Here is a 22,588-nt window from a genome sequence, read left to right as displayed (position 1 = left end):
ATACCCCTCAAACGTGGAGGTAAAGATACCCCTCAAACGTGGAGGTAGAGATACCCCTCAAACTTAGAGGTAAAGATACCCCTCAAACGTGGAGGTAAAGATACCCCTCAAACGTGGAGGTAAAGATACCCCTCAAACGTGGAGGTAAAGATACCCCTCAAACGTGGAGGTAAAGATACCCCTCAAACGTGGAGGTAGAGATACCCCTCAGAAGCAGACACGGTGTATCACTATCCTCTTACCATGGTTACAGGCGTGGCGGCACGTCATATTCCATGGGCTACATAACACTTCCTCCAGTCCTACCGTCACTGTCCTCTCATTCTTATCATAATACCGCAACTTGTTCTTATCTTGAACTGTCATAAATCCAGCTCAGCCATAGCAAATGTCACGATAATTTGTCGCTATATTTCCTTATGACTTTATAATTTTCATCTCTGTGTTAACATTTCTCGTATGTTCCCTAAAATCTAGTTGGCTTTACCCTCAGTTATCTACTCCATGTTCTTTGGTTTATCTATCTATTCTAAGAATTTCTTTATACATTTCTTCTGGAAAGTCATATAACTGTGGTACATTATTGAATTTCTTTATACATTTCTTCTGGAAATTCATGCAACTGTGGTACATTATTTCTATGTCTTCACAGACCAGATGAAGGGAAGATGTTGAAACATGGGACGGGTGGTGGAGGCCAAGTGGAAGAAAAGGGCTGGTGGAGGCCGAACGGTGGAGGCCAAGTGGAGGAAGACGGGTGGTGGAGGCCGGGCGGGGGTGGACCAGAACTCAGCTTTAAAAGCACTTGCCTGGAGCTTCCCCTCATGCCCCAGGCCAGCCAGCCCCATGTGTCAGGTCCCCCAGCCAGCCCCTTGTGTCAGGTCCCCAATCCTCCCCCAGGCCAGCCAGCCCCTTGTGTCAGGTCTCCCATCCTCCCCCAGGCCAGCCAGCCCCATGTGTCATGTGCCCTATCCTCCCCCAGGCCAGGTACAAGGCTCCTGCCCAGGTGTGTAAGGCTGTACAAGGCTCGTATGGCTCAAACATTTTCTTTCCTCAGGTGTGGGAGCGCTGCAGTGTCAGCAGCCAACATCCCTCGAGATAAGCTGACGCTCGTAAAAGAACTTTCTGCTCCATAAACCTTGAGCCGCGGTTCCATGACTGGAACTTGGCACACGTGAACTCTAGGCTCCAGTGAGGAAGCGTCAATAACCAGTTTAAATCACGCATTTATTTTTTTCCCCGAGACCACAACAAAACAATTTGTTTAACAACAGATCCTCAACAACACACTGGCTAAGTCATAACTGGTGTGGGAAAAATATATCACAATAAATGTATACAAAAAAGGACTGAATCAACGAATTCGTGGTGGACTGGGCACGCGCACACGTTCTCTGGCGTTCTGTATGTAAGTAAAGAGTCTCACTTTCCTGGCGTACACTCTAGAGGTCCAGAGTCTCACCTTCCTGACGTACACCTTGTCCAGAGTCTCACCTTCCTGACGTACTCTGTCCAGAGTCTTAACTTCCTGACGTACACTCTGTGTCGATCTGGGGAGAGCTCGTCTCCATCCCCACAGGTTGGCCTGGGACCACGACGCACTACCACTACTGACTATTAGAGGCCGAAGCCTGTAGGCCTCCGTACCCACACCAACCTGGCTGATGATGCACACGGCATATAACTAACTGTCCAGTACTGTCATGAGCTTCTCCAGCAGATGGCAGGATGGCTTATGGTGATGCACGGACCTATGGTTCACCTGAACGCCTCCTGGCATATCTATGTCACCCTCTGAGTATAGTCATGTTCTCCCAGTCAGCTATGCCTCTCATGTCAACATCAATCTAATTTCTGTGGTATGAACTGGCAAGACAGCTCCGGAATGGATTCATCTGTGTCGTCTGAAGTTTAGACAACAGCCTCACTGATTTTCCCGCAGCCCTGACGTTACTGACATAGCGACTGTGGCATAGGAATGATCCCCTACACTTACAACCCCGACAGTTTCACATGACAATCTTCAACTGTGTGGAGGATAAGTGGTAGGAGGGGTCACCACTGACTGCCACGATCCTAGCACAGTTGTCAACGTTGATGACTGCGTCGTGGTATTTGACGCCCTTCCTATCAACTTCTCAAGAGAATAAATATGAATACATTCAATCATTCTCTAATACCCTTTGGTCCTTTGTCGTGAAGGATGGAAGTGGTGTCGTGTCAACGATCCATCTTTCCTCATTCCTCATAATACGTTTGTTTTTCTTTACGAGAGTTCCATGGGTATGTGTGTTGACGTCTGCCGCTCACTTAATCCTTTCTATTGAGAGTCCGTCGCTCTCGATCTACACTCGCTCAACAGACAACAATCAGACGATAACACCAAAGCTCAGAGGAACCATTGCATTATCATCCCCACGTAATGGTAGGTACCTTCACCGTGCCTGAAATGAGAATTTCACCATTCCCTGCTACTCTTGTGTTGTGTTTCCCATTGGGATTCCCATTATTACCTCAGGTAGTTTGTCGTCCAATTCAGACCAGTGTCTACCGTCTATTACTGAAACCTAATTCTTTTTCCACCACTGTCGTGCTGGAAGTTGTGCAACTGTGATTAAAGTATCTCAACTTGTTTGAACTACAGTAAATTTTACTCTCGGTAAAGCGATGGGATATATATATATATATATATATATATATATATATATATATATATATATATATATATATATATATATATATATATATATATATATATATTCTTTTTTGTTCGCCATTTCCCGCGTGAGCGAGGCAGCGTGAAGAACAAATGACAGAGCCTTGGAGGGAAAATTTCTCACTAGGCTCCTTGTCTTGTTCGTTTTTTTTTGTAAAGTGATAAAGTAAGGAAGGATTTCCAACCCACCACCCCTCTTAGTCGCCTTCTGCGACACGCAGGGAATACGTAGGTAAGTATCGCCTGCGTGTTGTAGACGACTAAAAGGGAAGGGAGCGGGGGCTGGAAATCCTTCTCTCCCGTTTTCATTTTTCTAAAAAAAAAAAAAAAAAGGAACAGAGGATTTTCCCTCTAAGGCTCAGTCCTCTGTTCTTGACGCTACCTCGCTAACGCAGGAAATAGCGAATGTGTGTGAAAAAAGATATATATATATATATATATATATATATATATATATATATATATATATATATATATATATATATATATATAACCCACTGTAGAATTTCACGTGGGAATACGCTCTCAAACGGTGATTTTTCACTTGACTACACATGAGTGACAGTGATTTCTAAAGGTATGTGATGAAGCCCTGGTGCCGAGGTGTAGCGTGGCGTGAAAGTGCGTCGTTTCCGACCTTAACAGCCGAACCAGCGTCACATACGTACACACACACACACACACACACACACGTTCATACAGGGAATATCCCACTCTGGCCCACAGCACCTGGATGGTGCCGCCGTGGCTGAGGGTACGACGACTGTCTGCTCCCGTACACCGCGGGCTGAGGCTCAAACCTCCACACAACCGTACACAGAAGTTCCATCAACACACACACACACACACACACACACACACACACACACACAGGTATACAGCTCGACAGAATCTAAGGAAATGATCCATGTTTGATCTCTATCACCATTTCTCGGTCATTATAGGAGGTTTCAGTACCTTAAAAGCATTTCAACTACTTAAATACGTTGTGTTGGTATTTATACACGTCGAGTTGGTATTTTGCCTGTTCTGAACATTTCACTGGAGCATCGTTTGGATAACGATGTGTGGCAGTAGCCCTGCTACCGACTGCCTGATCTCAGGTCACACCGTTCGGTGACCTGGGTCAGGTCGTCGACGTGAGATAAATGTTGGCGTTTATATCCGAGGGAAAATGAGAACGAAATGTCGCAGGAAAGTTTGGTGGACGACTGAAAAAGAAGAGAAATGTGAAGTAAGAAAAGAAAAAAGGAAAAGAAATCTGGGAATTAAAAATAACAAGGGGAAAGAAGGATGAAAAAACTGACAGAGAATGAAATGAGAGAGATGTAAAAAACCGAAGCTTGGAGGCTGTAACCCAGTACAGCAGGTGGTGGGAGTGAGTACAGGTGGAAGAGCCAGGGGTGTGGTAGTGTTGGTGGTGGATCAGCCGTGAAGGACGGGCAAGAGCGAGCACACCTCCACGCCTCACCACCTCCACAAACACCTCGCCAGCCTCTGGGGTTTACCTGCCTAACACTCTGAGGTTCTCCACCCCCGCGCCATGAGACGCCCACCCAGACCTGTGCTGCCGGGAAGCTGCCCAGGTTGTCGTACCCTGACCAGCTCCACGCCCACAAGTCCCGTTCGTCCGCTACACTTTAAACTAACTTATTCTCTTTTAACATAAACCTTCAGTTTCTCATTGTCACAAGAAAATTTTTTACTGAAATTTCTCCTACTCAACCATCAAGTCTCAAAATGAATGAAAATATAATGTGCGTCAAGTTCATAATGAACACGTGACTTTGAGAGCACAAACACCATACAGAACTACCAAACGTAAATTACATCTTATACTCAATAATTAACATGAACAAATTCACAAAATACCCAACTATTTTTCCAGCAACTACAAAAGACAGTGAAGTTTTAACTATTACATATTACAAACAAAAATGTGGGAAGCTAAGGCTCAGATTATTATAGTGAATATGTACAGTTCTATGTTACTGTTGACCGCATGAAATTATTTCCACGCCCTTCCCTGGCCGACTCCACCTTCTGTATGACTCGTAACCCGGAAGCGGTAACACCCACCACCAACACAAGGATACACTCACCCCACCCTCACTCTTAAGTGTATTGGGACACTGTAAGTATACACCCGACCTAGTACTTACACCTGTGTGTACCACAAATATGTTCCTCAGCCCGTGAAACCACGTCTGGAAAGGCAAAACACTTGTCATGCTCTATGTATTTTGGGTGGAAGTAAACTACGTTTTCATACTATAGATGCAATTAATTCCATAAACCCCTAGTAATAATAGTAATAATAATAATAATAATAATAATAATAACAATAATAATAATAATAATAATAATAATAATTATTATTATTATTATTACTATTATTATTATTATTATTATTATTATTATTATGAAGCATTTAGTCACAAAATAGGCTTAAACAATTCTGAACACTATCTAGTATTCAGTTATGCGTGTTTTGTCATTTGCTTGCATAAAAGAAATACATGAACAGGATTTGCTTCTCCGAGAGATGATGTCAGAGTCTTGAAGTACGAGTGTGGCAGTTTGCTGTCCGTACAGACAGACCCAGCCTCCGCCAGGGCATTGTCTACAAGTACACAGATGGCAGGAATATAAAAGTGTAGACAGGAACACAAAGAGAGTAAACAATAATATAAAAGCACACAGAGGAAACAAAAGAAGGCCTGTTGTCTACGATGAGGTTATCTGCCAGAGACCATTGAGACTAGAGCTACGACGGCGATGAAGCGGTGCGCGGGAGATGAGGACTTAGATGGGGACGGAGGGGGGCCTCAAGACCACCATCCTCCTCCTTCGTGAAGCGGACTGATGGTTGTGGTGGTGGAGAGAGAGAGAGAGAGAGAGAGAGAGAGAGAGAGAGAGAGAGAGAGAGAGAGAGAGAGAGAGAGAGAGAGAGAGGGTGGAGCCCGGCGAAACGGCACATGTAAATCATTTCCCCCTCCCCCACTATAGCCATGATAGTCAGCCTAACCTAACACCTTCAGGATCGGTCACGAGACAAATCCTCGCGCTCTCTGCTCATCTTTACCTCACTACGCACACACACACACACACACACGCATAGTGGTCAGCGTTACTAACCATGAGTCAGCACGGACATAAGGCCCGCCCGGCAGTGGGCCCACAGTCAACCCAGCTCTTCATCCTCCCCTCGGGGACGAACGATAATTGAGTACCTGGCTTAGGCTGGTGTGTATAATATATATATATATATATATATATTTTTTTTTTTTTTTTTTTTTTTTTTTTTTCAAAAAGAAGGAACAGAGAATTGGGCCAGGTGAGGGTATTCCCTCAAAGGCCCAGTCCTCTGTTCTTAACGCTACCTCGCTAATGCGGGAAGTGGCGAGTAGTTTGAAAGAAGAATATATATATATATATATATATATATATATATATATATATATATATATATATATATATATATATATATGCTTGCAGGTATCGTCTCGTCATATCTAACACCAGGGAGGTGTTCAACCTGACGTATCGGAGAGAATAATAAAAATTCCTCGGTAAAACTGGACGCCGGTCGTTCGCCGGTAATTGTGAGAGTTAATCGAGCGCCAGAAGAGGTTGCCACCACCACATCCCACTGATTTTATACAACCTTAAAAAGAAGATCCACAGGGAGAATAAATAATATAATATACAATGAGATAAGAGATGTGGACAAAAGTGTACACAGGTGGAGTAAAAAGTGTGATGGGGAAAACTGGATAAAGAAGAGAGATGTGAAGTGATGTAAGATGACTATCACTGCAGGAGACGAGGAGGGAACTTCAGATGGAATGTACATACGTGTTATACTGGGAAAACTCCTGGACGGGAAAATTATAATGTTGAAATTCTAAAGAGTGTAGGAGGGGAAAGTCGCCGTGGAATGTGATGGCTGGGACGGCCAGATGGGGGAACATAGTGGAGGATGGGAAACAGAAAGATGGGTAACAGACGGTGGGAGATGGGAAAAGAGAGACTGGGAGACGGGTAACGGAAAGGGGAAAGAGAGATGAACACTCAATATAAACTGGGGAAATGACAGTATCTGGAAAATAAACCGACGCTGCAAGATGGGTAACAGTGGAAGATGGGAAGCAGAAAGCGTTAGCGGGGAAGGGGTCAAGACACAGCCGGTGGGCAGCAGTGAAAGGTAGAGACATGACACACAGGGTAATACAAGATGGGACACACCCACTCCACACTGACACTCCTGGTATCTAAATCTCAGAACTGATGATTCTGGCCACTTACCTTAGTTCCGGGGGCTCTGCTCTACCACCTTAACCTTGTCTGCCACCCAAAATTTAACTGATGAGGCTCCTGGTCTACCAGGCTGTTTGAAGATGCAAATCGCATTTTAATGTCAAGCTCCCTGGCTCCTGCGAGGAACTCAGTACCAGGTATGGCTCATTACGAAGCGTGTTCACAACAAAGGCTCCAGGCGCCCATAATGAATATATCTAATCATTCTACAAACCTTAATAATAGAAAAACTTAGAATTTCGCTCTAATGTTCATTTTCGAAAAATTCCGGACTTGAGAAATTTACAGATCAAGGAAGAGACATTAATATAAATAAAACGGAGACAAAAGGATGATATAACAAATAAAACAAGCAAAGGTGAACTACCAACACTACAATAACCTCAATAACAAATATAAGGTTAGCTTGTACTGGGGCAGACACGGAGGGAAAAAAAGTCATGATACTGGGCGTGGAAGTTAACCAACGAAGCGTTCAGTGACGGAAGATGTACCGCTAGTGATGGTAGGCCAAGCATGGGTCGACATCTGGACCGGAACAGGCCAGACATGGGCCAATACATGGACCAGAGTGAGATAGACGTGGGCCGACATATGAACTGGGGCGTATGCTATCGAGGGCCGGACCAACCACTCTTGGTGCACACTTAACCAACGATTACTCGTGGCAACGCACTCAACTTACCTTTACTGCTTCCACGCGTTTATGGTCTAAATATATATATATATATATATATATATATATATATATATATATATATATATATATATATATATATATATACTCATTTAACTTATGGTATTCGTCCTGGCTTAAGGAATAATCACGAGACCCGACGACAAGTAAGGTGAAATCCAACCAAAAAATCGAATTTAAATTCGTGGTAATTCAAGGTGACGTGAAACGTTCATTGAAACTCATCTAGCGATCAATCATATTACAATATTGAATACATCAACTCATGACCGTGACGTTATGAATCCATATTGATGGCATTCGATCGGCTCATTAGCTCGTTTGACTATAGGCTTATCAACTACCATAATCATTAAGTCCAACAACGTCATATTTGAAAAACAGTTCGAATTAGCCTAAACGCATTCAAATATTCAAGATAATTCTATCACGCAAGCTCTCACGACTTAACCAGACCTCGGATCTTGTCATCCATCCTTCAGAAGCTTAATCGCTGAGGGAATATCCCACAATTCTGGACAACTGTTCCACAGTATAACATTTTCATTTCATGAAACCTAAGCCGTTTCAGAAAGAAGGACGGGTTAACTTGGGTGTTCAGTGGAAACTGCACGGAAAAGCTATCTGCTGGAGGGATAAGAAAAGTACAAAAATACACCGAAATAGTTATACTGGTGGCAAAAGTACTGGAAAGTTGTGTTGACGAGAAAACTGCGCGAGAAAGGTGTTGCGGGAAAGTCTACGTGAAAAAGTTTGTGTCGGCAGATTAACAAGGCGGAAAACTTGTGTGATGGTGGAGACCTCAGGAGGTAGAGCGTGTGTGTGTGTGTGTGTGTCCGCGGGGAGGAGAGCAACATGACGTACGTTGACACCGTGATGAGGCGCCGCGTGCCGGTGGGAGGAGCACGTCTCACGGGTGTTGGGGTGAGCTGGGGAATCACGAGCTGGGTGACGAGCGTCGGCCACAACATCACGTTGAAGTGTGTTGCCGGGTGCGCCCTACCGTGCGCTGCCACATCACGCACCCACAATATCACCCCTTATATATATATATATATATATATATATATATATATATATATATATATATATATATATATATATATATATATATATCATTCCTAATGTAGTGCAGCAAAACTTCAGCACTAAACATGGTCAAGTTTCCATTGTGTCAGTTAAATTCAGACAATGACACATAAACAGCCAGCAATACCCGGCTAACTCGAACCATAATTGTACATACGACTCCAGCAGAAGAAAGTGGTGATATAATTTACATAACTCGAGTTAATTACACGGAAGCTTATGGCCGCTTTACTACCCCGAGTAGGGCCGGCCTTGGGCCAACACTCCTCTGTGTAGACAAACACTGACTGGACAAAAAAAGATCTCTATCAACGGCCAAATGGAACACTTATACAGAGACCAATGACTTCTCAGAGAGGCCAAAAAGCTCAACCATGACTGTTCTCAGAGACTTGCAAGACCAGCACGAGAGGCTGAGCGGTAAAACACCCTCGGAAACCGCCAAGAGACTGGCCACATATTTCCGCTGTAATCTGCTCCATCTTCCAATCGTGTGGCGACATCACAAGCAACCGTGCGTGCGTGAGGAGGTGGCTGGAGCAGTGCAGCCTCCAGCCACTATGAGAAAGGAGTTAATTCGGCAGATCCCACAATACTGTAGAGCTACATCTGGAGACTTTACACGATGTGCGTGGGTTCTAGAATGTGTGTGTCTGCGTGTTTGTGTATATCGGTCAGGTTCGCGTGTCCTGGTCGTGTATCGGCGTGGGAAAACCTGCCCCAGACGCCATCCAGGACAAAAGGCTGGGTTTCCACCGGTGTCGGGGTGGCCTGTGCGACGCGTCGGGTTTACTGCCGTCTAACACTACAGCTTTGGTTCAGTTTACCCTCCTCATCCACCTGGCCTACCTACCGTTTTCTTCATCTACATACAGCTGTTTAGACCTGTGTTTATATGAAAATTAACTTGAATCCGAACGAAAACATCGTTAGCAGAAGCAGTTACCAGCTTAGGACGTAAACAAAGGTTAACGACCTTGAGGACGACGCGCGGTATGGTCCTTACGACGTCCTGACCTTTGACCTGTTCCTTAAGGGTCAGGTCAAAGGCCAGGCCAAGGCTGCAATAACTTATGTAAGAGCTTACGATTCACTGCTAGTCATGATCCAATATGACTGTAAACCTTACTGAACTGTGTTCCTCTTATGGCATACGTTTTTACTCACCTCTGCGTTATATCATATACACAGAATATATATACATATATATATATATATATATATATATATATATATATATATATATATATATATATATATATATATATATATATATAAACCAGTCTAAAAAAACGGAAAAATCTGCCTTTTTCCTTAAGTATAAGTTTATCTCAGCTAAAGCTTAAGGGCTTACCTTGATGCTTGGCGCGGTTAAGCCGGCCAGCCTCAGCTTGGACCAGCGAAACAAGTTTACAACACGAAACTTGAGGCGGTGAAGAACTCCAAGGATCACCGGGGGGGGGGGGGGGGCCACGGCTGGAGCCTGGAATGTGGGACCTGTGGGGGACAGGTGGAGCCTGGGATGTGGGACCCGGGGACAGGTGGAGCCTGGGATGTGGGACCCGGGGACAGGTGGAGCCTGGGATGTGGGACCCGGGGACAGGTGGAGCCTGGGATGTGGGACCCGGGGACAGGTGGAGCCTGGGATGCAGGACCTGGGGGCACGGCTGGAGCCTGGGATGTGGGACTCGGAGGGGGGGGGGGAGGTGTAGCCTCGGGGAAATCGTGGGAGTGGATGGATGGCCAGGAGAGAGAGAGAGAGAGAGAGAGAGAGAGAGAGAGAGAGAGAGAGAGAGAGAGAGAGAGAGAGAGAGAGAGAGAGAGAGAAGCGTCCATGCTTGCCTCATCAGCTTGAAAGCTGTGCTGTGAGTGAGTGAGAGAACGGCGGGCAGATCACCATGACAACCCGTCCCTCTTCCCCAGACACAACAACAGCCATGCTACCAACCCTTCTACCTGCAGGTGAGGCCGACGCTCTCTCTCTCTCTCTCTCTCTCTCTCTCTCTCTCTCTCTCTCTCTCTCTCTCTCTCTCTCTCTCTCTCTCGACCTGCTCAACATCCCCAGCCAGGAAGAGTCCAGGCAGATCATCGACTCTACCCACAGACGGTTCAACGGTCGAAAGCCACAATGATCCACATACTATGGCAGGTGGGGGACGTCTCCAGGAGGCCCCCCTCTCCCCCTGCATCTCCTCCCCTCCTCCTCCTCCTTCTTACAAGTGATGAGCAAATCACTTGTCCCTCTACCTGGGCCATGATCTCTCCCTCCCTCTCCCTGGGCCATGATCTCTCCCTCCCTCTCCACATGAGGCGAACCATCTCCCTAACACCCTCTATCTTGGATTGAGGAACACCTCTCTTGTCCTTCTACCTGAGATGGACCCTCTTCCTGACTCCTTCTATATATGAGTGTGGAGTACATCTTTCGCCCCTCTGCCTTACCCAGACTCACTCCCCAAACTCATTCCATCTAGGAGGAAAGCAGACAGATGTAGTGCACTTGGTCGGACTCCATCACCACCGGCCTACCTGAAGCCGACGCAAAGCACAAATCCCACAGCCATCATCCTGAGGGGTCTCGCATCACTCCACTGAGTCGTGTTTAATCATCCTGAACTGCAACAACGATCCTCCCTCCCCCCACCCACACACACCACCACCACCACAAGGGGTACGCAATAGTGGGCAGGGTTAATTGGCATATCAGGGTCAATTAGCATATTAAGGGATCGTTCTGTGGCTGCCGCAGACACCCACCCGCCCAAGCTTCGACCTGAGCCTCGAGGACGATGGACCAATCTCTCCATCGCGGATCAAATCTCACGCCTCCAAGCCCTCCAGCAACACCAGCTCTAAAAGCGGCCCCTTCCCCCAGACCCCCAACACCAAGAGATGTCTCTCCAATACCAGCACATGTCCCACCAACACCAGGAACTGCCCTTCCAACGCTAGTAACTGTTTCCTATCTCCTCCTTCGTCAGGAGGAACTATATGACAACACCTGCAGTAACTCACCTCCTCCCCAAGTGGTCAGCGGTGGTCACACACGTGTCCGTATCATACCCTCAGGGTTCCAACGGGACAAATATACCCTTACAGCCTCGGCCAGAGCAGGCGTAAGGATACATTAATGCCCTAGGCAGTCACCAGGATACATAGGTCGTTACGCTCATCAGGATACATAACTCGATACCAAATCTCGTCTTAGGTACTCGTACGTAGGTCGAACTCTCGCTGTATATACTGGGAGTTAAGCAGTACTACCTACCTCCCTCTGTCTGTCTCTGTCGTATTTGTCTGTCTCTGTCTCTCTGCAAAACCTCTTCATCCGTTCTTGTAAGTAGGCAGGCAAATAATTTCTCTCTCGTCGTAGTGAGGTAGGGAGGGGTGTAGGCAAGTAGGTAGGTAGGTAGGTAGGTAGGTAGGTAGGTAAGTAAGTACTGTACCCGTGCAAGTCACCAGAGGTTCCTCCTCCTCGTCACCGGGACACCAAAACACGAACCCAAGCGGCAAAGACTGGCAAGAACTGAACACTTCCTGGGTGTGCAAGCTGGAGAGAGAGAGAGAGAGAGAGAGAGAGAGAGATAGAGAGAGAGAGAGAGAGAGAGAGAGAGAGAGAGAGAGAGAGAGAGAGAGAGAGAGAGAGAGAGAGAGAGAGAGAGAGAGAATATTACAGCAGCTCAGCGAAGTGAGAGCATGGTGGAGAGTGCACGGTGAAGTGAGCATCTGGGAGAGTGGAATGACCGTCTGGAAGTGGAAAGAGTGTCTGGGGAGAGTGGAGTGAGTGTCTGGGGAGAGTGGAATGAGTGTCTGGGGAGAGTGAAATGAGTGTCTGGGAGAGTGGAATGTGTCTGTGAGAGTGGAATGAGTGTCTAGGAGTGGAATGTGTCTGTGAGAGTGGAATGACTGTCTGGGGAGAGTGGAATGACTGTCTGGGGAGAGTGGAATGAGTGTCTAGGAGTGGAATGTGTCTGTGAGGGTGGAATGAGTGTCTGCGGAGAGTGGAGTGAGTGTCTGGGGAGAGTGGAATGAGTGTCTGTGGAGAGTGGAATGAGTGTCTGGGGAGAGTGAAATGAGTGTCTGGGAGAGTGGGATGAGTGTCTAGGAGTGGAATGTGTCTGTGAGAGTGGAATGAGTGTCTGTGAGGGTGGAATGAGTGTCTGGGGAGAGTGGAACGAATGTCTGTGGAGAGTGGAATGAATGTCCAGGAGTGGATTGTGTCTGTGAGGGTGGAATGAAGGTGTAGCAGAGCAGAATGAGCGTCTGGGAGACTTGAATGAAAGTCGGGTGCAGTGAGCGTCTGGGATCAAAGCCAGGGTCCCTTAGCATGTACAAAGACATTCCTCCAGTTTCCTTCGCCGTTATCTCTCACGGTACCCCACCTCCCTCTCACGCCCTCACCACCAACGCCACCCCCGCCCACGCCCAGGGCGTGTAGTACGCCAGACGGTCCGCGCCAGGCAGGCAGATTGCAGCGTCCAGAATTAGTCACCGAAATATCAATAATTCTCCTTAAAGGTGCACGTCCAACGTCGCCCGCTGTTTATAGTTCCGGCCCGACCCTGCGGTGTCTGCGGTGCCGGCTGTGTCTGCGGTGCCGGCTGTGTCTGCGGTGCCGGCCGTGTCTACGGTGCCGGCTGTGTCTGCGGTGCCGGCTGTGTCTGCGGTGCCGGCCGTGTCTGTGGTGCCTCGCCGTGTCTATTCCCCCCCCCCCCCCCCCTTCCCCTCTCTTTAAAAGCCGAGAAGGCCAAAAGAGGAGCCTCCCTCACGAGCTGTATATAACCATTTCTGTTGCTGCTAGGTGAAGAACGGACTTCCGTTTTCCGTTCGACAGAGCTTCTTCCGGCTCGAGAGTAGTGGATTTGTCTAATACCCGGAAGAAAACGTGAGGAGGTGGGCCGGCTTGCCTGTGATAGCGTTAGGAAAATATCGGCTGCCCGAGATGCACTTTGCTCCTTCTTGTCCCAAGTCCCTCCCAGGCCTCCTCCCGTCAAGCTTGACTACACACGCTGGCTGAGAGAGAGAGAGAGAGAGAGAGAGAGAGAGAGAGAGAGAGAGAGAGAGAGAGAGAGAGAGAGAGAGAGAGAGAGAGAGAGAGATCAGCCAGGACACACGTCTTTGTTACCCCAAGACTTGAACGTGTCCCCAGAAATGTATTATTCTCCTGCAGATTCTCCACCTTCAAATATCACCTTCGTTTAATAAGTTTACCAATGAGAATGAAGAGAACCCACGAATGTAAACCTGAAGCTTCACACCAAAGACGAAGTGTTTTCACGCCACATCTCGCCAGATGCCGTCCTGAGAAAATATTACGAAAAAAAATATCACACCTCGTTTTCCATTGATAATATATGTTGGCGTCTGAATTCCAGTGTACGAACAGTAATGTGTGCGTTGGTACACATGGTGACTCCCCCCTCCCCCCCCCCACAACCACACACCCTCACATACGTCTTTGTGCACGTGTGAATGCAACCATGTGTAAGCAACCAACCCACAAAAGATCAACAAAAAAAACGTAAAGTTAGAACAAATTCTTTTTCCGTATAATAATAATAATAATAATAATAATAATAATAATAATAATAATAATAATAATAATAACGAAAGACTTTAAAATGCAAGAAGTTCAAGTTTTAGGATCAGTGGAGACAAGTTTTAAACCAAGATCGAACATTAAACTTTCCATAAAATCTCCAGCCGCTTTTGTTTGAAAATCTTGACCGTTAAACTTTTCCTCCATTGTTCCCGGGTTTGAACTAAATCCCTGCCAACAGAAAAGATTTTCTCAAACAGGTTTTATCCACTATATTCGTGTGTGTGTGTGTGTGTGTGTGTGTGTGTGTGTGTGTGTATTATCAGAAAAATCTGATCAAATATCCCTCACCACAAGAACAATATCCAAGAAGTAAACAACACTTTCTTTGTTACAGATAACAAGTACACAACTTTTGTAACCACTTCACATGCAAATGACCATCACAAATAGCTGTTCACAGACCAACTCTAAAGAAAGTGATTATTATTTAAGCCTAATCAACATAAAAATTGCCAGTTAACAGTTTGCTAATTTCCGCTTGTTCTTAATTATGTAATTTACGGCCTGGCAACCCCGCGTGCTCTTTATTACCTGCCTAATTAAAAAGACGGCTAATTATGCCCAGACTTTTGTCAGTGTCGTTGCCTGCACAGACAGTGTGTCTGGCTCAAGGGTTTCCATGACGAGACATTGTCTTGTGCCAAAATGCGGCGCGTTCTTGTACGATAATCCAAGGCGTTCTTTTACAGTGATCCATCGCTTACTTGATTATAATCCAGTGCGTTCTTGAATGATAATTCAAAGCGTTCTTAAGTCATAATCCAATGCGTTCTGTAACAATCCATTGTGTCTAACGTTTGCCCACAGACTAACGCCTAACATCCTGAAACATGTGTGACACTTGTGGTGGGTCCCACGACATATCTGTGTCACGTGTGTGTGTGTGTGTGTGTGTGTGGGGAGGGAGGGGCATTCAACACTCCCCTCCTTCATCTAAGGTGGTGTTCACTCCCCTTACCTTCACCTAGACGTACCCTACTCCTCTAGCTCAAGGAGTTAGGGGAAGGGGTGAGTCTCGTAACACTATGGGTTAACTTCCTGGTCCGAGTTAACATCTAACACGGTTAAAAAAAAAAAAAAAGCGGTGGGCACGAAGCCATATAATTCAGAGATCATTAAGTGGCAACAGTAGGAGGTTGTTAGTGCAGGATGGGGGGTCAGGGGTGTTACTACTGATTGAACGACCGTTACCTCTTTCTTAACGAGAGGGTCATGAGGGCTGAGCTGGTGACGACGTAAGGTTGTGGCGGGTTGTGGAGGATTATGAATGGTTGTGGCGGGTTGTGGAGGATTATGAATGGTTGTGGAGGGTTGTGGATGCCAGAGCTGGTCCCAGGAGCCGCTCTCCCTTAACAACAGGGCGCACATCTCGCATCTTCCCTCCCCCTTAAACATCCATTTTAGGACTCCTGCTTTCCGCAAACTCTCTTCCCCTTTAATGCCCCCTCCTCTTTAAGATCCACCCTCCCCCCATCTAACTAATGCATCTTCCCCCTCTTCAAGATCCCTCCCCCTCATACTATGATTCTAGCAATCCCTTCCCCCTACCCACACTCATGCCACTTTCTACATCTCGTTTCCCATTCCAGGGCAAGGCTCACGCTAATATACCCAACTCCCTTTCCAAAGTCATTTTTTTCTTTCACTAAAATTCTTCAGTTTTGCTTTATACGTCTCCACAAGGGACGCAACACCGTCGTCCCCTGGAACCTGGAACTCCAACACCATCGTCCCTGGAACTCCATCATCCGTGGAGCCTGGAAATCCAGCAACATCGTCCCTGGAACCTGGAACTCCATCATCCGTGGAGCCTGGAACTCCAACACCATCGTCCCTGGAGCCTGGAACTCCAACATCATCGTCCCTGGAACCTGGAACTCCAGCGGGAGAGGTCTGAGGATGTGCTCAAGATGGACATTATCCCCATCAAAATTGACCTACAACTTCCTTCACCAACAGCTCGGGAGGAGAGGTGAAATGAGGGAGAAGATCTCCACCAAAGTCGGTATACAATTTCCTCCACCAGCAACCCAGAGGGAGAGGTGAAAAGAGGGAGAAGATCTCCACCAAAACAACATCCTTCACCAAAAGCACAGAGGGAAAAGCCAGAAGAGGGAGAGGATCTCCATCCACAACCCACCTACAACATCCTTCACCAACAGGAACAAGGGGGAGAGGTCATGAGGGAGACAGGTCACCACCTCCACCACCAACATAGAGAACAGACTTTATAAACCGGACGGCCGGATAAACCATGTCTTAAATACCCGGCCACAGCGAGATGTAAGACATGGATAAATCAAATTACGGCCGGATATAATCCCCGAGGAGCCTGGCCGCTTCTGGACCTTCATTTCACTAAAAGGCACGGCCGGGAGAGAGAGAGAGAGAGAGAGAGAGAGAGAGAGAGAGAGAGAGAGAGAGAGAGAGAGAGAGAGAGAGAGAGAGAGAGAGAGAGAGAGAGAGAGTAACAGGCATACACATCAATGTGTGTTCACGGGAATGAATACGATCCCGTAATGATTTCCATGTACCAGTTACTGTATATATGACTTTTCCTTATAAACGATTAGCTATTCATACTAACACTTAAGTTACCGTTATATCCATCCTTTTACCACGTCGCCATACTATCTATCCTTGAATTAAGTTACCGTCTGATCAGTCCTTTCACTAAGTTACCGTATACTCTATCCTTGCATCAAGTTACCAAACAATCTATCCTTCCATCAAGTTACCATATAATCTATCCTTCCGCCAAGTTACCATATAATCTATCCTTCCGCCAAGTTACCATATAATCTATCCTTCCGGCAAGTTACCATATAATCTATCCTTCCGCCAAGTTACCGCAGAGCCCAACAGTCTGCAGGTCTTACAAGACCGACAGGAGAGCTTTACGCGGTCCTGTGGCCACCAGGTGAAGCAGATCAACGAAGACTCTCAACTTCACTTCTCACACAAGTTCTTTGCAAAGGCAACTTCACACCATAGATAATGAATAAATAAATTTCATATATATATATATATATATATATATATATATATATATATATATATATATATATATATATATATTGCGAGTAACTTGGAAGGGCTGTAATGATCATTAGGTGAATTAATCAAAGGTTAAGCTCACAAGACCACGACAGACCTTCACCTGCCCTCACTTGTAGGTGATCAGGCTACACGTCCACCAGCGTGTATCAACATACATCAATAACCAAGGTCGTCCTCTGAGATACGACGCATCGAGAGAAGAGAAGGTCAAGGTCAGATATGTATGGCGAAGGTCGAGAGTTGACCTGCCCACGAAGTGGTACAATTCTTCAGGACGACACGAAGCGGACACCATCTTTACCTGCGTCTTCCTGCACTCAACCTTAACATGATTGCTCCTAGGCAGGATGTCCACCACCTGAGGCAGAAGGTCAGAGGTCGACCAGCCAACAACAATAAAAATGCCTCATTCGTTGTTTCTGAAAATATTACCTACATAAACTGGACATCACATCACATGAATAGATAGATATTCATGGGCCATTCCTGATGACTGTTAATTATACATCGGCAATACAAGTCACGTAATGATTAATGCTAAACACTGGTCACCACTGGAGAAAAACCCTCCTTCCGCCACTAATGATAAATAAATAAACAGAAAGTGGCGACTCTGCTGGCTTTGTTAACGGTTCGACAAAAAAAAATCATTTGGTCTGAGAACTTCTTTTGTCGTCGAGGAAATGTTCAAAGAAAGAAAGCAAATTACGTATGTAAATATATTACTCTTCAGGTTTCTAATAAACTGGATTTCCCCTCAAAATGTTACCATCAATTCAGGGTTAAAAATCAATAACTAAATTCAGTTTTTACAGTAAAAAAAAATAAAAATCGATATCAAAATTTAAAATCTATCCTCGAACAGCCCAATAAAAATTGAAACGAACGGTTTTGTAACAACGTGGAACGAATGTGTATATATTAATAATACATGAAGTTAATCTTTTCAGTTAATAACATACAGGAAACAGAGGCGGCTGGCGCGGACATGGCGTGATGCCAGTAATTATGCGGCGTACGATAATAATCATTTTCTCCTCAGCTTGCTAGCATTTTACGGCTTGCTGGACTCTTACTCCACCTTGTCTCGACAATTATACCATCCAGCTATTATGCAGGGGTGCATTATATCAAGCTTGCTAAGCCGTAATTTCTGAAAAAGCTTGGAAAGAGTGTGATCCTACAAGAACAATGGAGAAGCAGTGTTTATCATGACGGAGGCCTTCGTTATATTCGAGTGCTCTTCCTCCCTCCAGCCCCACCACCACCAGCAGTCGTGCAACTCGTCAACACCGGCGCCACATCATCCAAGGTTTTCTTGCCATCAAATGCCGGGACAATAACGGGGTAAGAAATGACGAACTTTTCCGGCTATTGTTCTCTTGAGTTCCCCAGCTAGCACACTGGAGCAACGCAAGCTTAACACCGGGCGCGTCACACTAACCTTCTGTAACACAGGCTAATCTCCGGCGCGTCACATTGACCTTATAAAGCAGACACTAATCTCCGTACTTCACAATGACCATGTAAGGTACGGAGTAGTAACATGACATCACTAATTGACCTTGAACAGCTGAGGTCAACCTGTAAACTCACTTAAGTACTAGAAAACCTTACCTTAGTCAGACCCACGCTGGCTGGCTGGCTGCTTCCTCACGGGCTCTGTAGGAAGAGATATATATGTTAGCATTTCCTGTAAACTGAACCAGTGAGTCTGTGTGTGTGTGTGTTTGTCTGTAACATCAAATAAATGTAGAATTGTAGCACTGTACACCTCACCAGGGGTCGTAAACTGAGCGTCAGGGGGTAGAAAAAGGCCGCTGCAACCAGCGTCAGGTATTCTTTTTAATGTGTGTGTGTGTGTGTGTGTGTGGAGGGGGGTACAAATACACACGTGTTTACCTGAGACTGTGTGCACAGTTGCGTGTATTCGAGTCTCCCTTGTAGAACAGGAGTATTTTTAAATCTAAAGGCCAGAATATTTCGTCTTATTTTCCAGGGAGAAAGATGTGTTTCTGACTTCTAATTTTAGTAAAGGCTATGAATTTCTCATTATTTTTGTAGTGCGACAATATCTTGTTACTTACAAATTATCCCTTCGTAAATATATATACTGATAACGAGTCTAAAAATACAGAAACGTTCGTAACAAAACAAGCGTTTCCTTACGTAGGGACCAGAGTACGGCCAATCAAAGCGAGCGGCTGTCTCCACCAATCAGGAGCCAAGACGTAAAACTTCATTCTAGTCCTTCATTTCCGGTCCATGAGAGATGATTCGTGATAGGTCGAGACAGTCAAGCACGCCGCTTGATTGGTCACACATGCAGCCTCTCATACAAACGCTAAATTGAACTTTATCTCACTAGAACGTTATGTACTTTGTGTCTTCTTGCAGTGAATACAGGTATGCGTTTGATAATTTAAGTAATTACAGTCACAGTGATAATAAATATAAGCTAAAGTACAACAGTTTATAAACAAATGCCTCTTCATTAGATGTAGATAATCCTTTTATACATTTAGCTAATGGCAAAGCCCCAGCTAATCTAACACTCCAGCCCACCATTCAACCCATGCAGATCCTTACTATTCCCGAATACTACGAGCGTACGGCTTATTTTGGCACACACACAATGTTTTCTACAATTAGTTCCTGACGAGAACAATTAATTCAACTTAGTACAGAAAAAAATTTAGTAATCAGTCTGGCACAGTCTTTGTATGCAACACATGGACCGCAGATCATCTGGTCCACCGATCTGTGGGGAACGTATGGACAAATCATTCTGGTCCAGTGCTGTATATCTGACGTGGACCGGTGATCAACTGGTCCAGCGCAAGTCTGTGTATAAGACACCTGGACCGCAGCTTGAGAGTGGGTCTCCGAGCCTCGCCCGGTCCATGCGGCGGCAAGTGGACCTTACATCAGCAGATGGGACAATGAGGAGAGTGGCCGGGGTACATGAGGCGCCTGCTGGTGGGTCTGTGGGCATAACTTCCACCAAGAGAAATACCCGGTAATCCCTTCCATAGCAAGACCCTCTCCCTGGTCACACACTTTCAGTGCCATCCTTAACCCTAGCCTCCCTCCCTCAGTGCCACCCCTCACCATGGCCTCCCTCCCTCAGTGCCACTCCTCACCATGGCCTCCTTTCCTCAGTGCCATCCCTCATCCTGGCCTCCCTCCCTCAGTGCCACCCCTCACCATGGCCTCCTTTCCTCAGTGCCATCCCTCATCCTGGCCTCCCTCAATGCCACCAAGACTATAGATGGAGACAGGATAGTAAAACAGAAGGCTCTTGCCCATCCACCACTATAGATGGAGACAGTAAAGTAGAGGGCTCCTCCCAACCCAACCTTCCCTCACACATCAGCTATGAAGGAGATACGAATAAGGCAACTATGTAACACAGAGACAGTATACTTCAGAGGACATCTGGCTACAATCGCACTTCAGCTGCCGGATGCTCCGGGAAGATGTATCGTAACCTCTAAGAGAAAAAAATAAATACGATTTGGTTTTTTAACAGATGTAATCAAGGGATATCAATGTCATCAAAGCAGTTGTCAAGTCACCGTGACACTGGTGGGCTTGAGAACACCTTGTGATGGTGTCTTCCATTGTTCTGGAACTCTACAGAGGGAAAACATCAAGCCCGTGTTAGTATAAAACATCCCTTATTTAAATTCACTGTTGTTTTGGGGTCTTGTGTGGGTGTGGGGCGTGGCCGCTGGGTGTGGGGAGTCTGGCAGGACGAGGGGGAGAATTCATGCTTTTATCATGGAGGCAAAAGTTTGTTCTGAAACACAAGAGCAACACCAAACTACAGCCCTAGCCCTAGCCTGTGTAGCCCTGGTCTTGGCCTCTGCTGCCCTAGCCAACACAGCGCTGTCCCTGGCCAGTAGACAGGTCGGGCGGGGAAGCCCCCATCAGGAGGCAGCCTAGCAGGAATGGCCGGCCTGTGGGTCCCCTGAGTCGCCTCGTAAACACAGTAAGCTCCACCTCCTCAGGGGGGGAATGGTGTGCCGGGGGCTCCTCTCACCCAGCTGGTCGCCCTAGTGCGTCTGTCAACCTGCCCTACCTCAAAGGCAACTACTGGGGATCCTCATGGGGCCCACCACCTCCCTGCGTCAGGAGGTCCCTCCTGGGGGTCCTCTCTGGGGCCCGTCACCAGCACTGTGTCGTCGGGTCGGCACAGCACCAGTGGTGTAGGCACAGGACGATGCACACGTCATACCTCGGGGCAGGTTTACGACACACTAAATCTCGCCCGTAATGCCAGTTTATTGCGACACGGAATATACGACGGGTGTGAAGTTACGAGGCAGGCCTGAAGTTACGACACTAGGCCTAAAGTTACGACACCAGGCCTGAAGTTACGACACTAGGCCTAAATTTATGACACCAGGCCTGAAGTTACGACACCAGGCCTAAAGTTACGACACCAGGCCTGAAGTTACGACACAAGGGCTAAGTTACTTCTGACCTGAAGTTCCGAGAGCAGGCGTAAAGTTAAGACACCAGTCCTAAAGATACGGCAGCAGGTCTAAAGTTACACCAGACCTAAAGTTACGACACCAGACAAAGCTACGACCCTTGGGGGAATCTACAACACGTGGAGGACACACACTTGTGATGGTGTGGTTCTGAAAGCATCACAGAAGGAGGTAATATGGCGCCATAAGGACATGTACATGTGTCCTTGTTGCTATTGTTGTTGTTGCTGTTACTGTCGTTGGAGAAACGGGGAGAAGAGGGAGGGAGGGAGGTGTAGCAGGGAGAAAACTTGAAGGTACTGAGTCGATCACCTGATTAGGATTTAACAGCACTAACAAGGAGCAGAGAGAGAGAGAGAGAGAGAGAGAGAGAGAGAGAGAGAGAGAGAGAGAGAGAGAGAGAGAGAGAGAGAGAGAGAGAGAGAGAGAGAGAGAGAGCTCTAATGCCCAGACAAGGAAAAGGACTGCCATTCTGGCGGAAGTCATAAACGTCCCTCAAGTTAGTCATAAACCCTCTGGCTGAGTCTCGTGTCCGGGCTAACGACCTGCGAGACCACTCCGGGACGGCACACGTACCGCACCGTCAGGCTGGTCGTGGCTCAAAC

General features: G+C 46.4%; 1 protein-coding gene across 3 annotated transcripts in view; it reads right to left on the bottom strand.

Annotated features, from left to right (window-relative positions):
• The window catches only part of LOC139753168 (uncharacterized), a 157,320-nt gene that overhangs the window by 75,346 nt on the left and 59,386 nt on the right, over positions 1–22,588 (bottom strand). For all 3 annotated transcript variants that reach the window (XM_071669347.1, XM_071669348.1, XM_071669350.1), the window contains one exon: positions 19,102–19,146. The gene's annotated coding sequence lies outside the window, so the exon portion shown is untranslated. The remainder of the gene's footprint in view (positions 1–19,101; positions 19,147–22,588) is intronic.

This window comes from Panulirus ornatus, chromosome 14 (assembly GCF_036320965.1).
Source record: "Panulirus ornatus isolate Po-2019 chromosome 14, ASM3632096v1, whole genome shotgun sequence".
NCBI classification, from domain to species: Eukaryota; Metazoa; Arthropoda; class Malacostraca; order Decapoda; family Palinuridae; genus Panulirus; species Panulirus ornatus.
The sequence above is the reverse complement of the archived record's forward strand: the minus strand, read 5'-3'. Positions and strand labels throughout refer to the sequence as shown.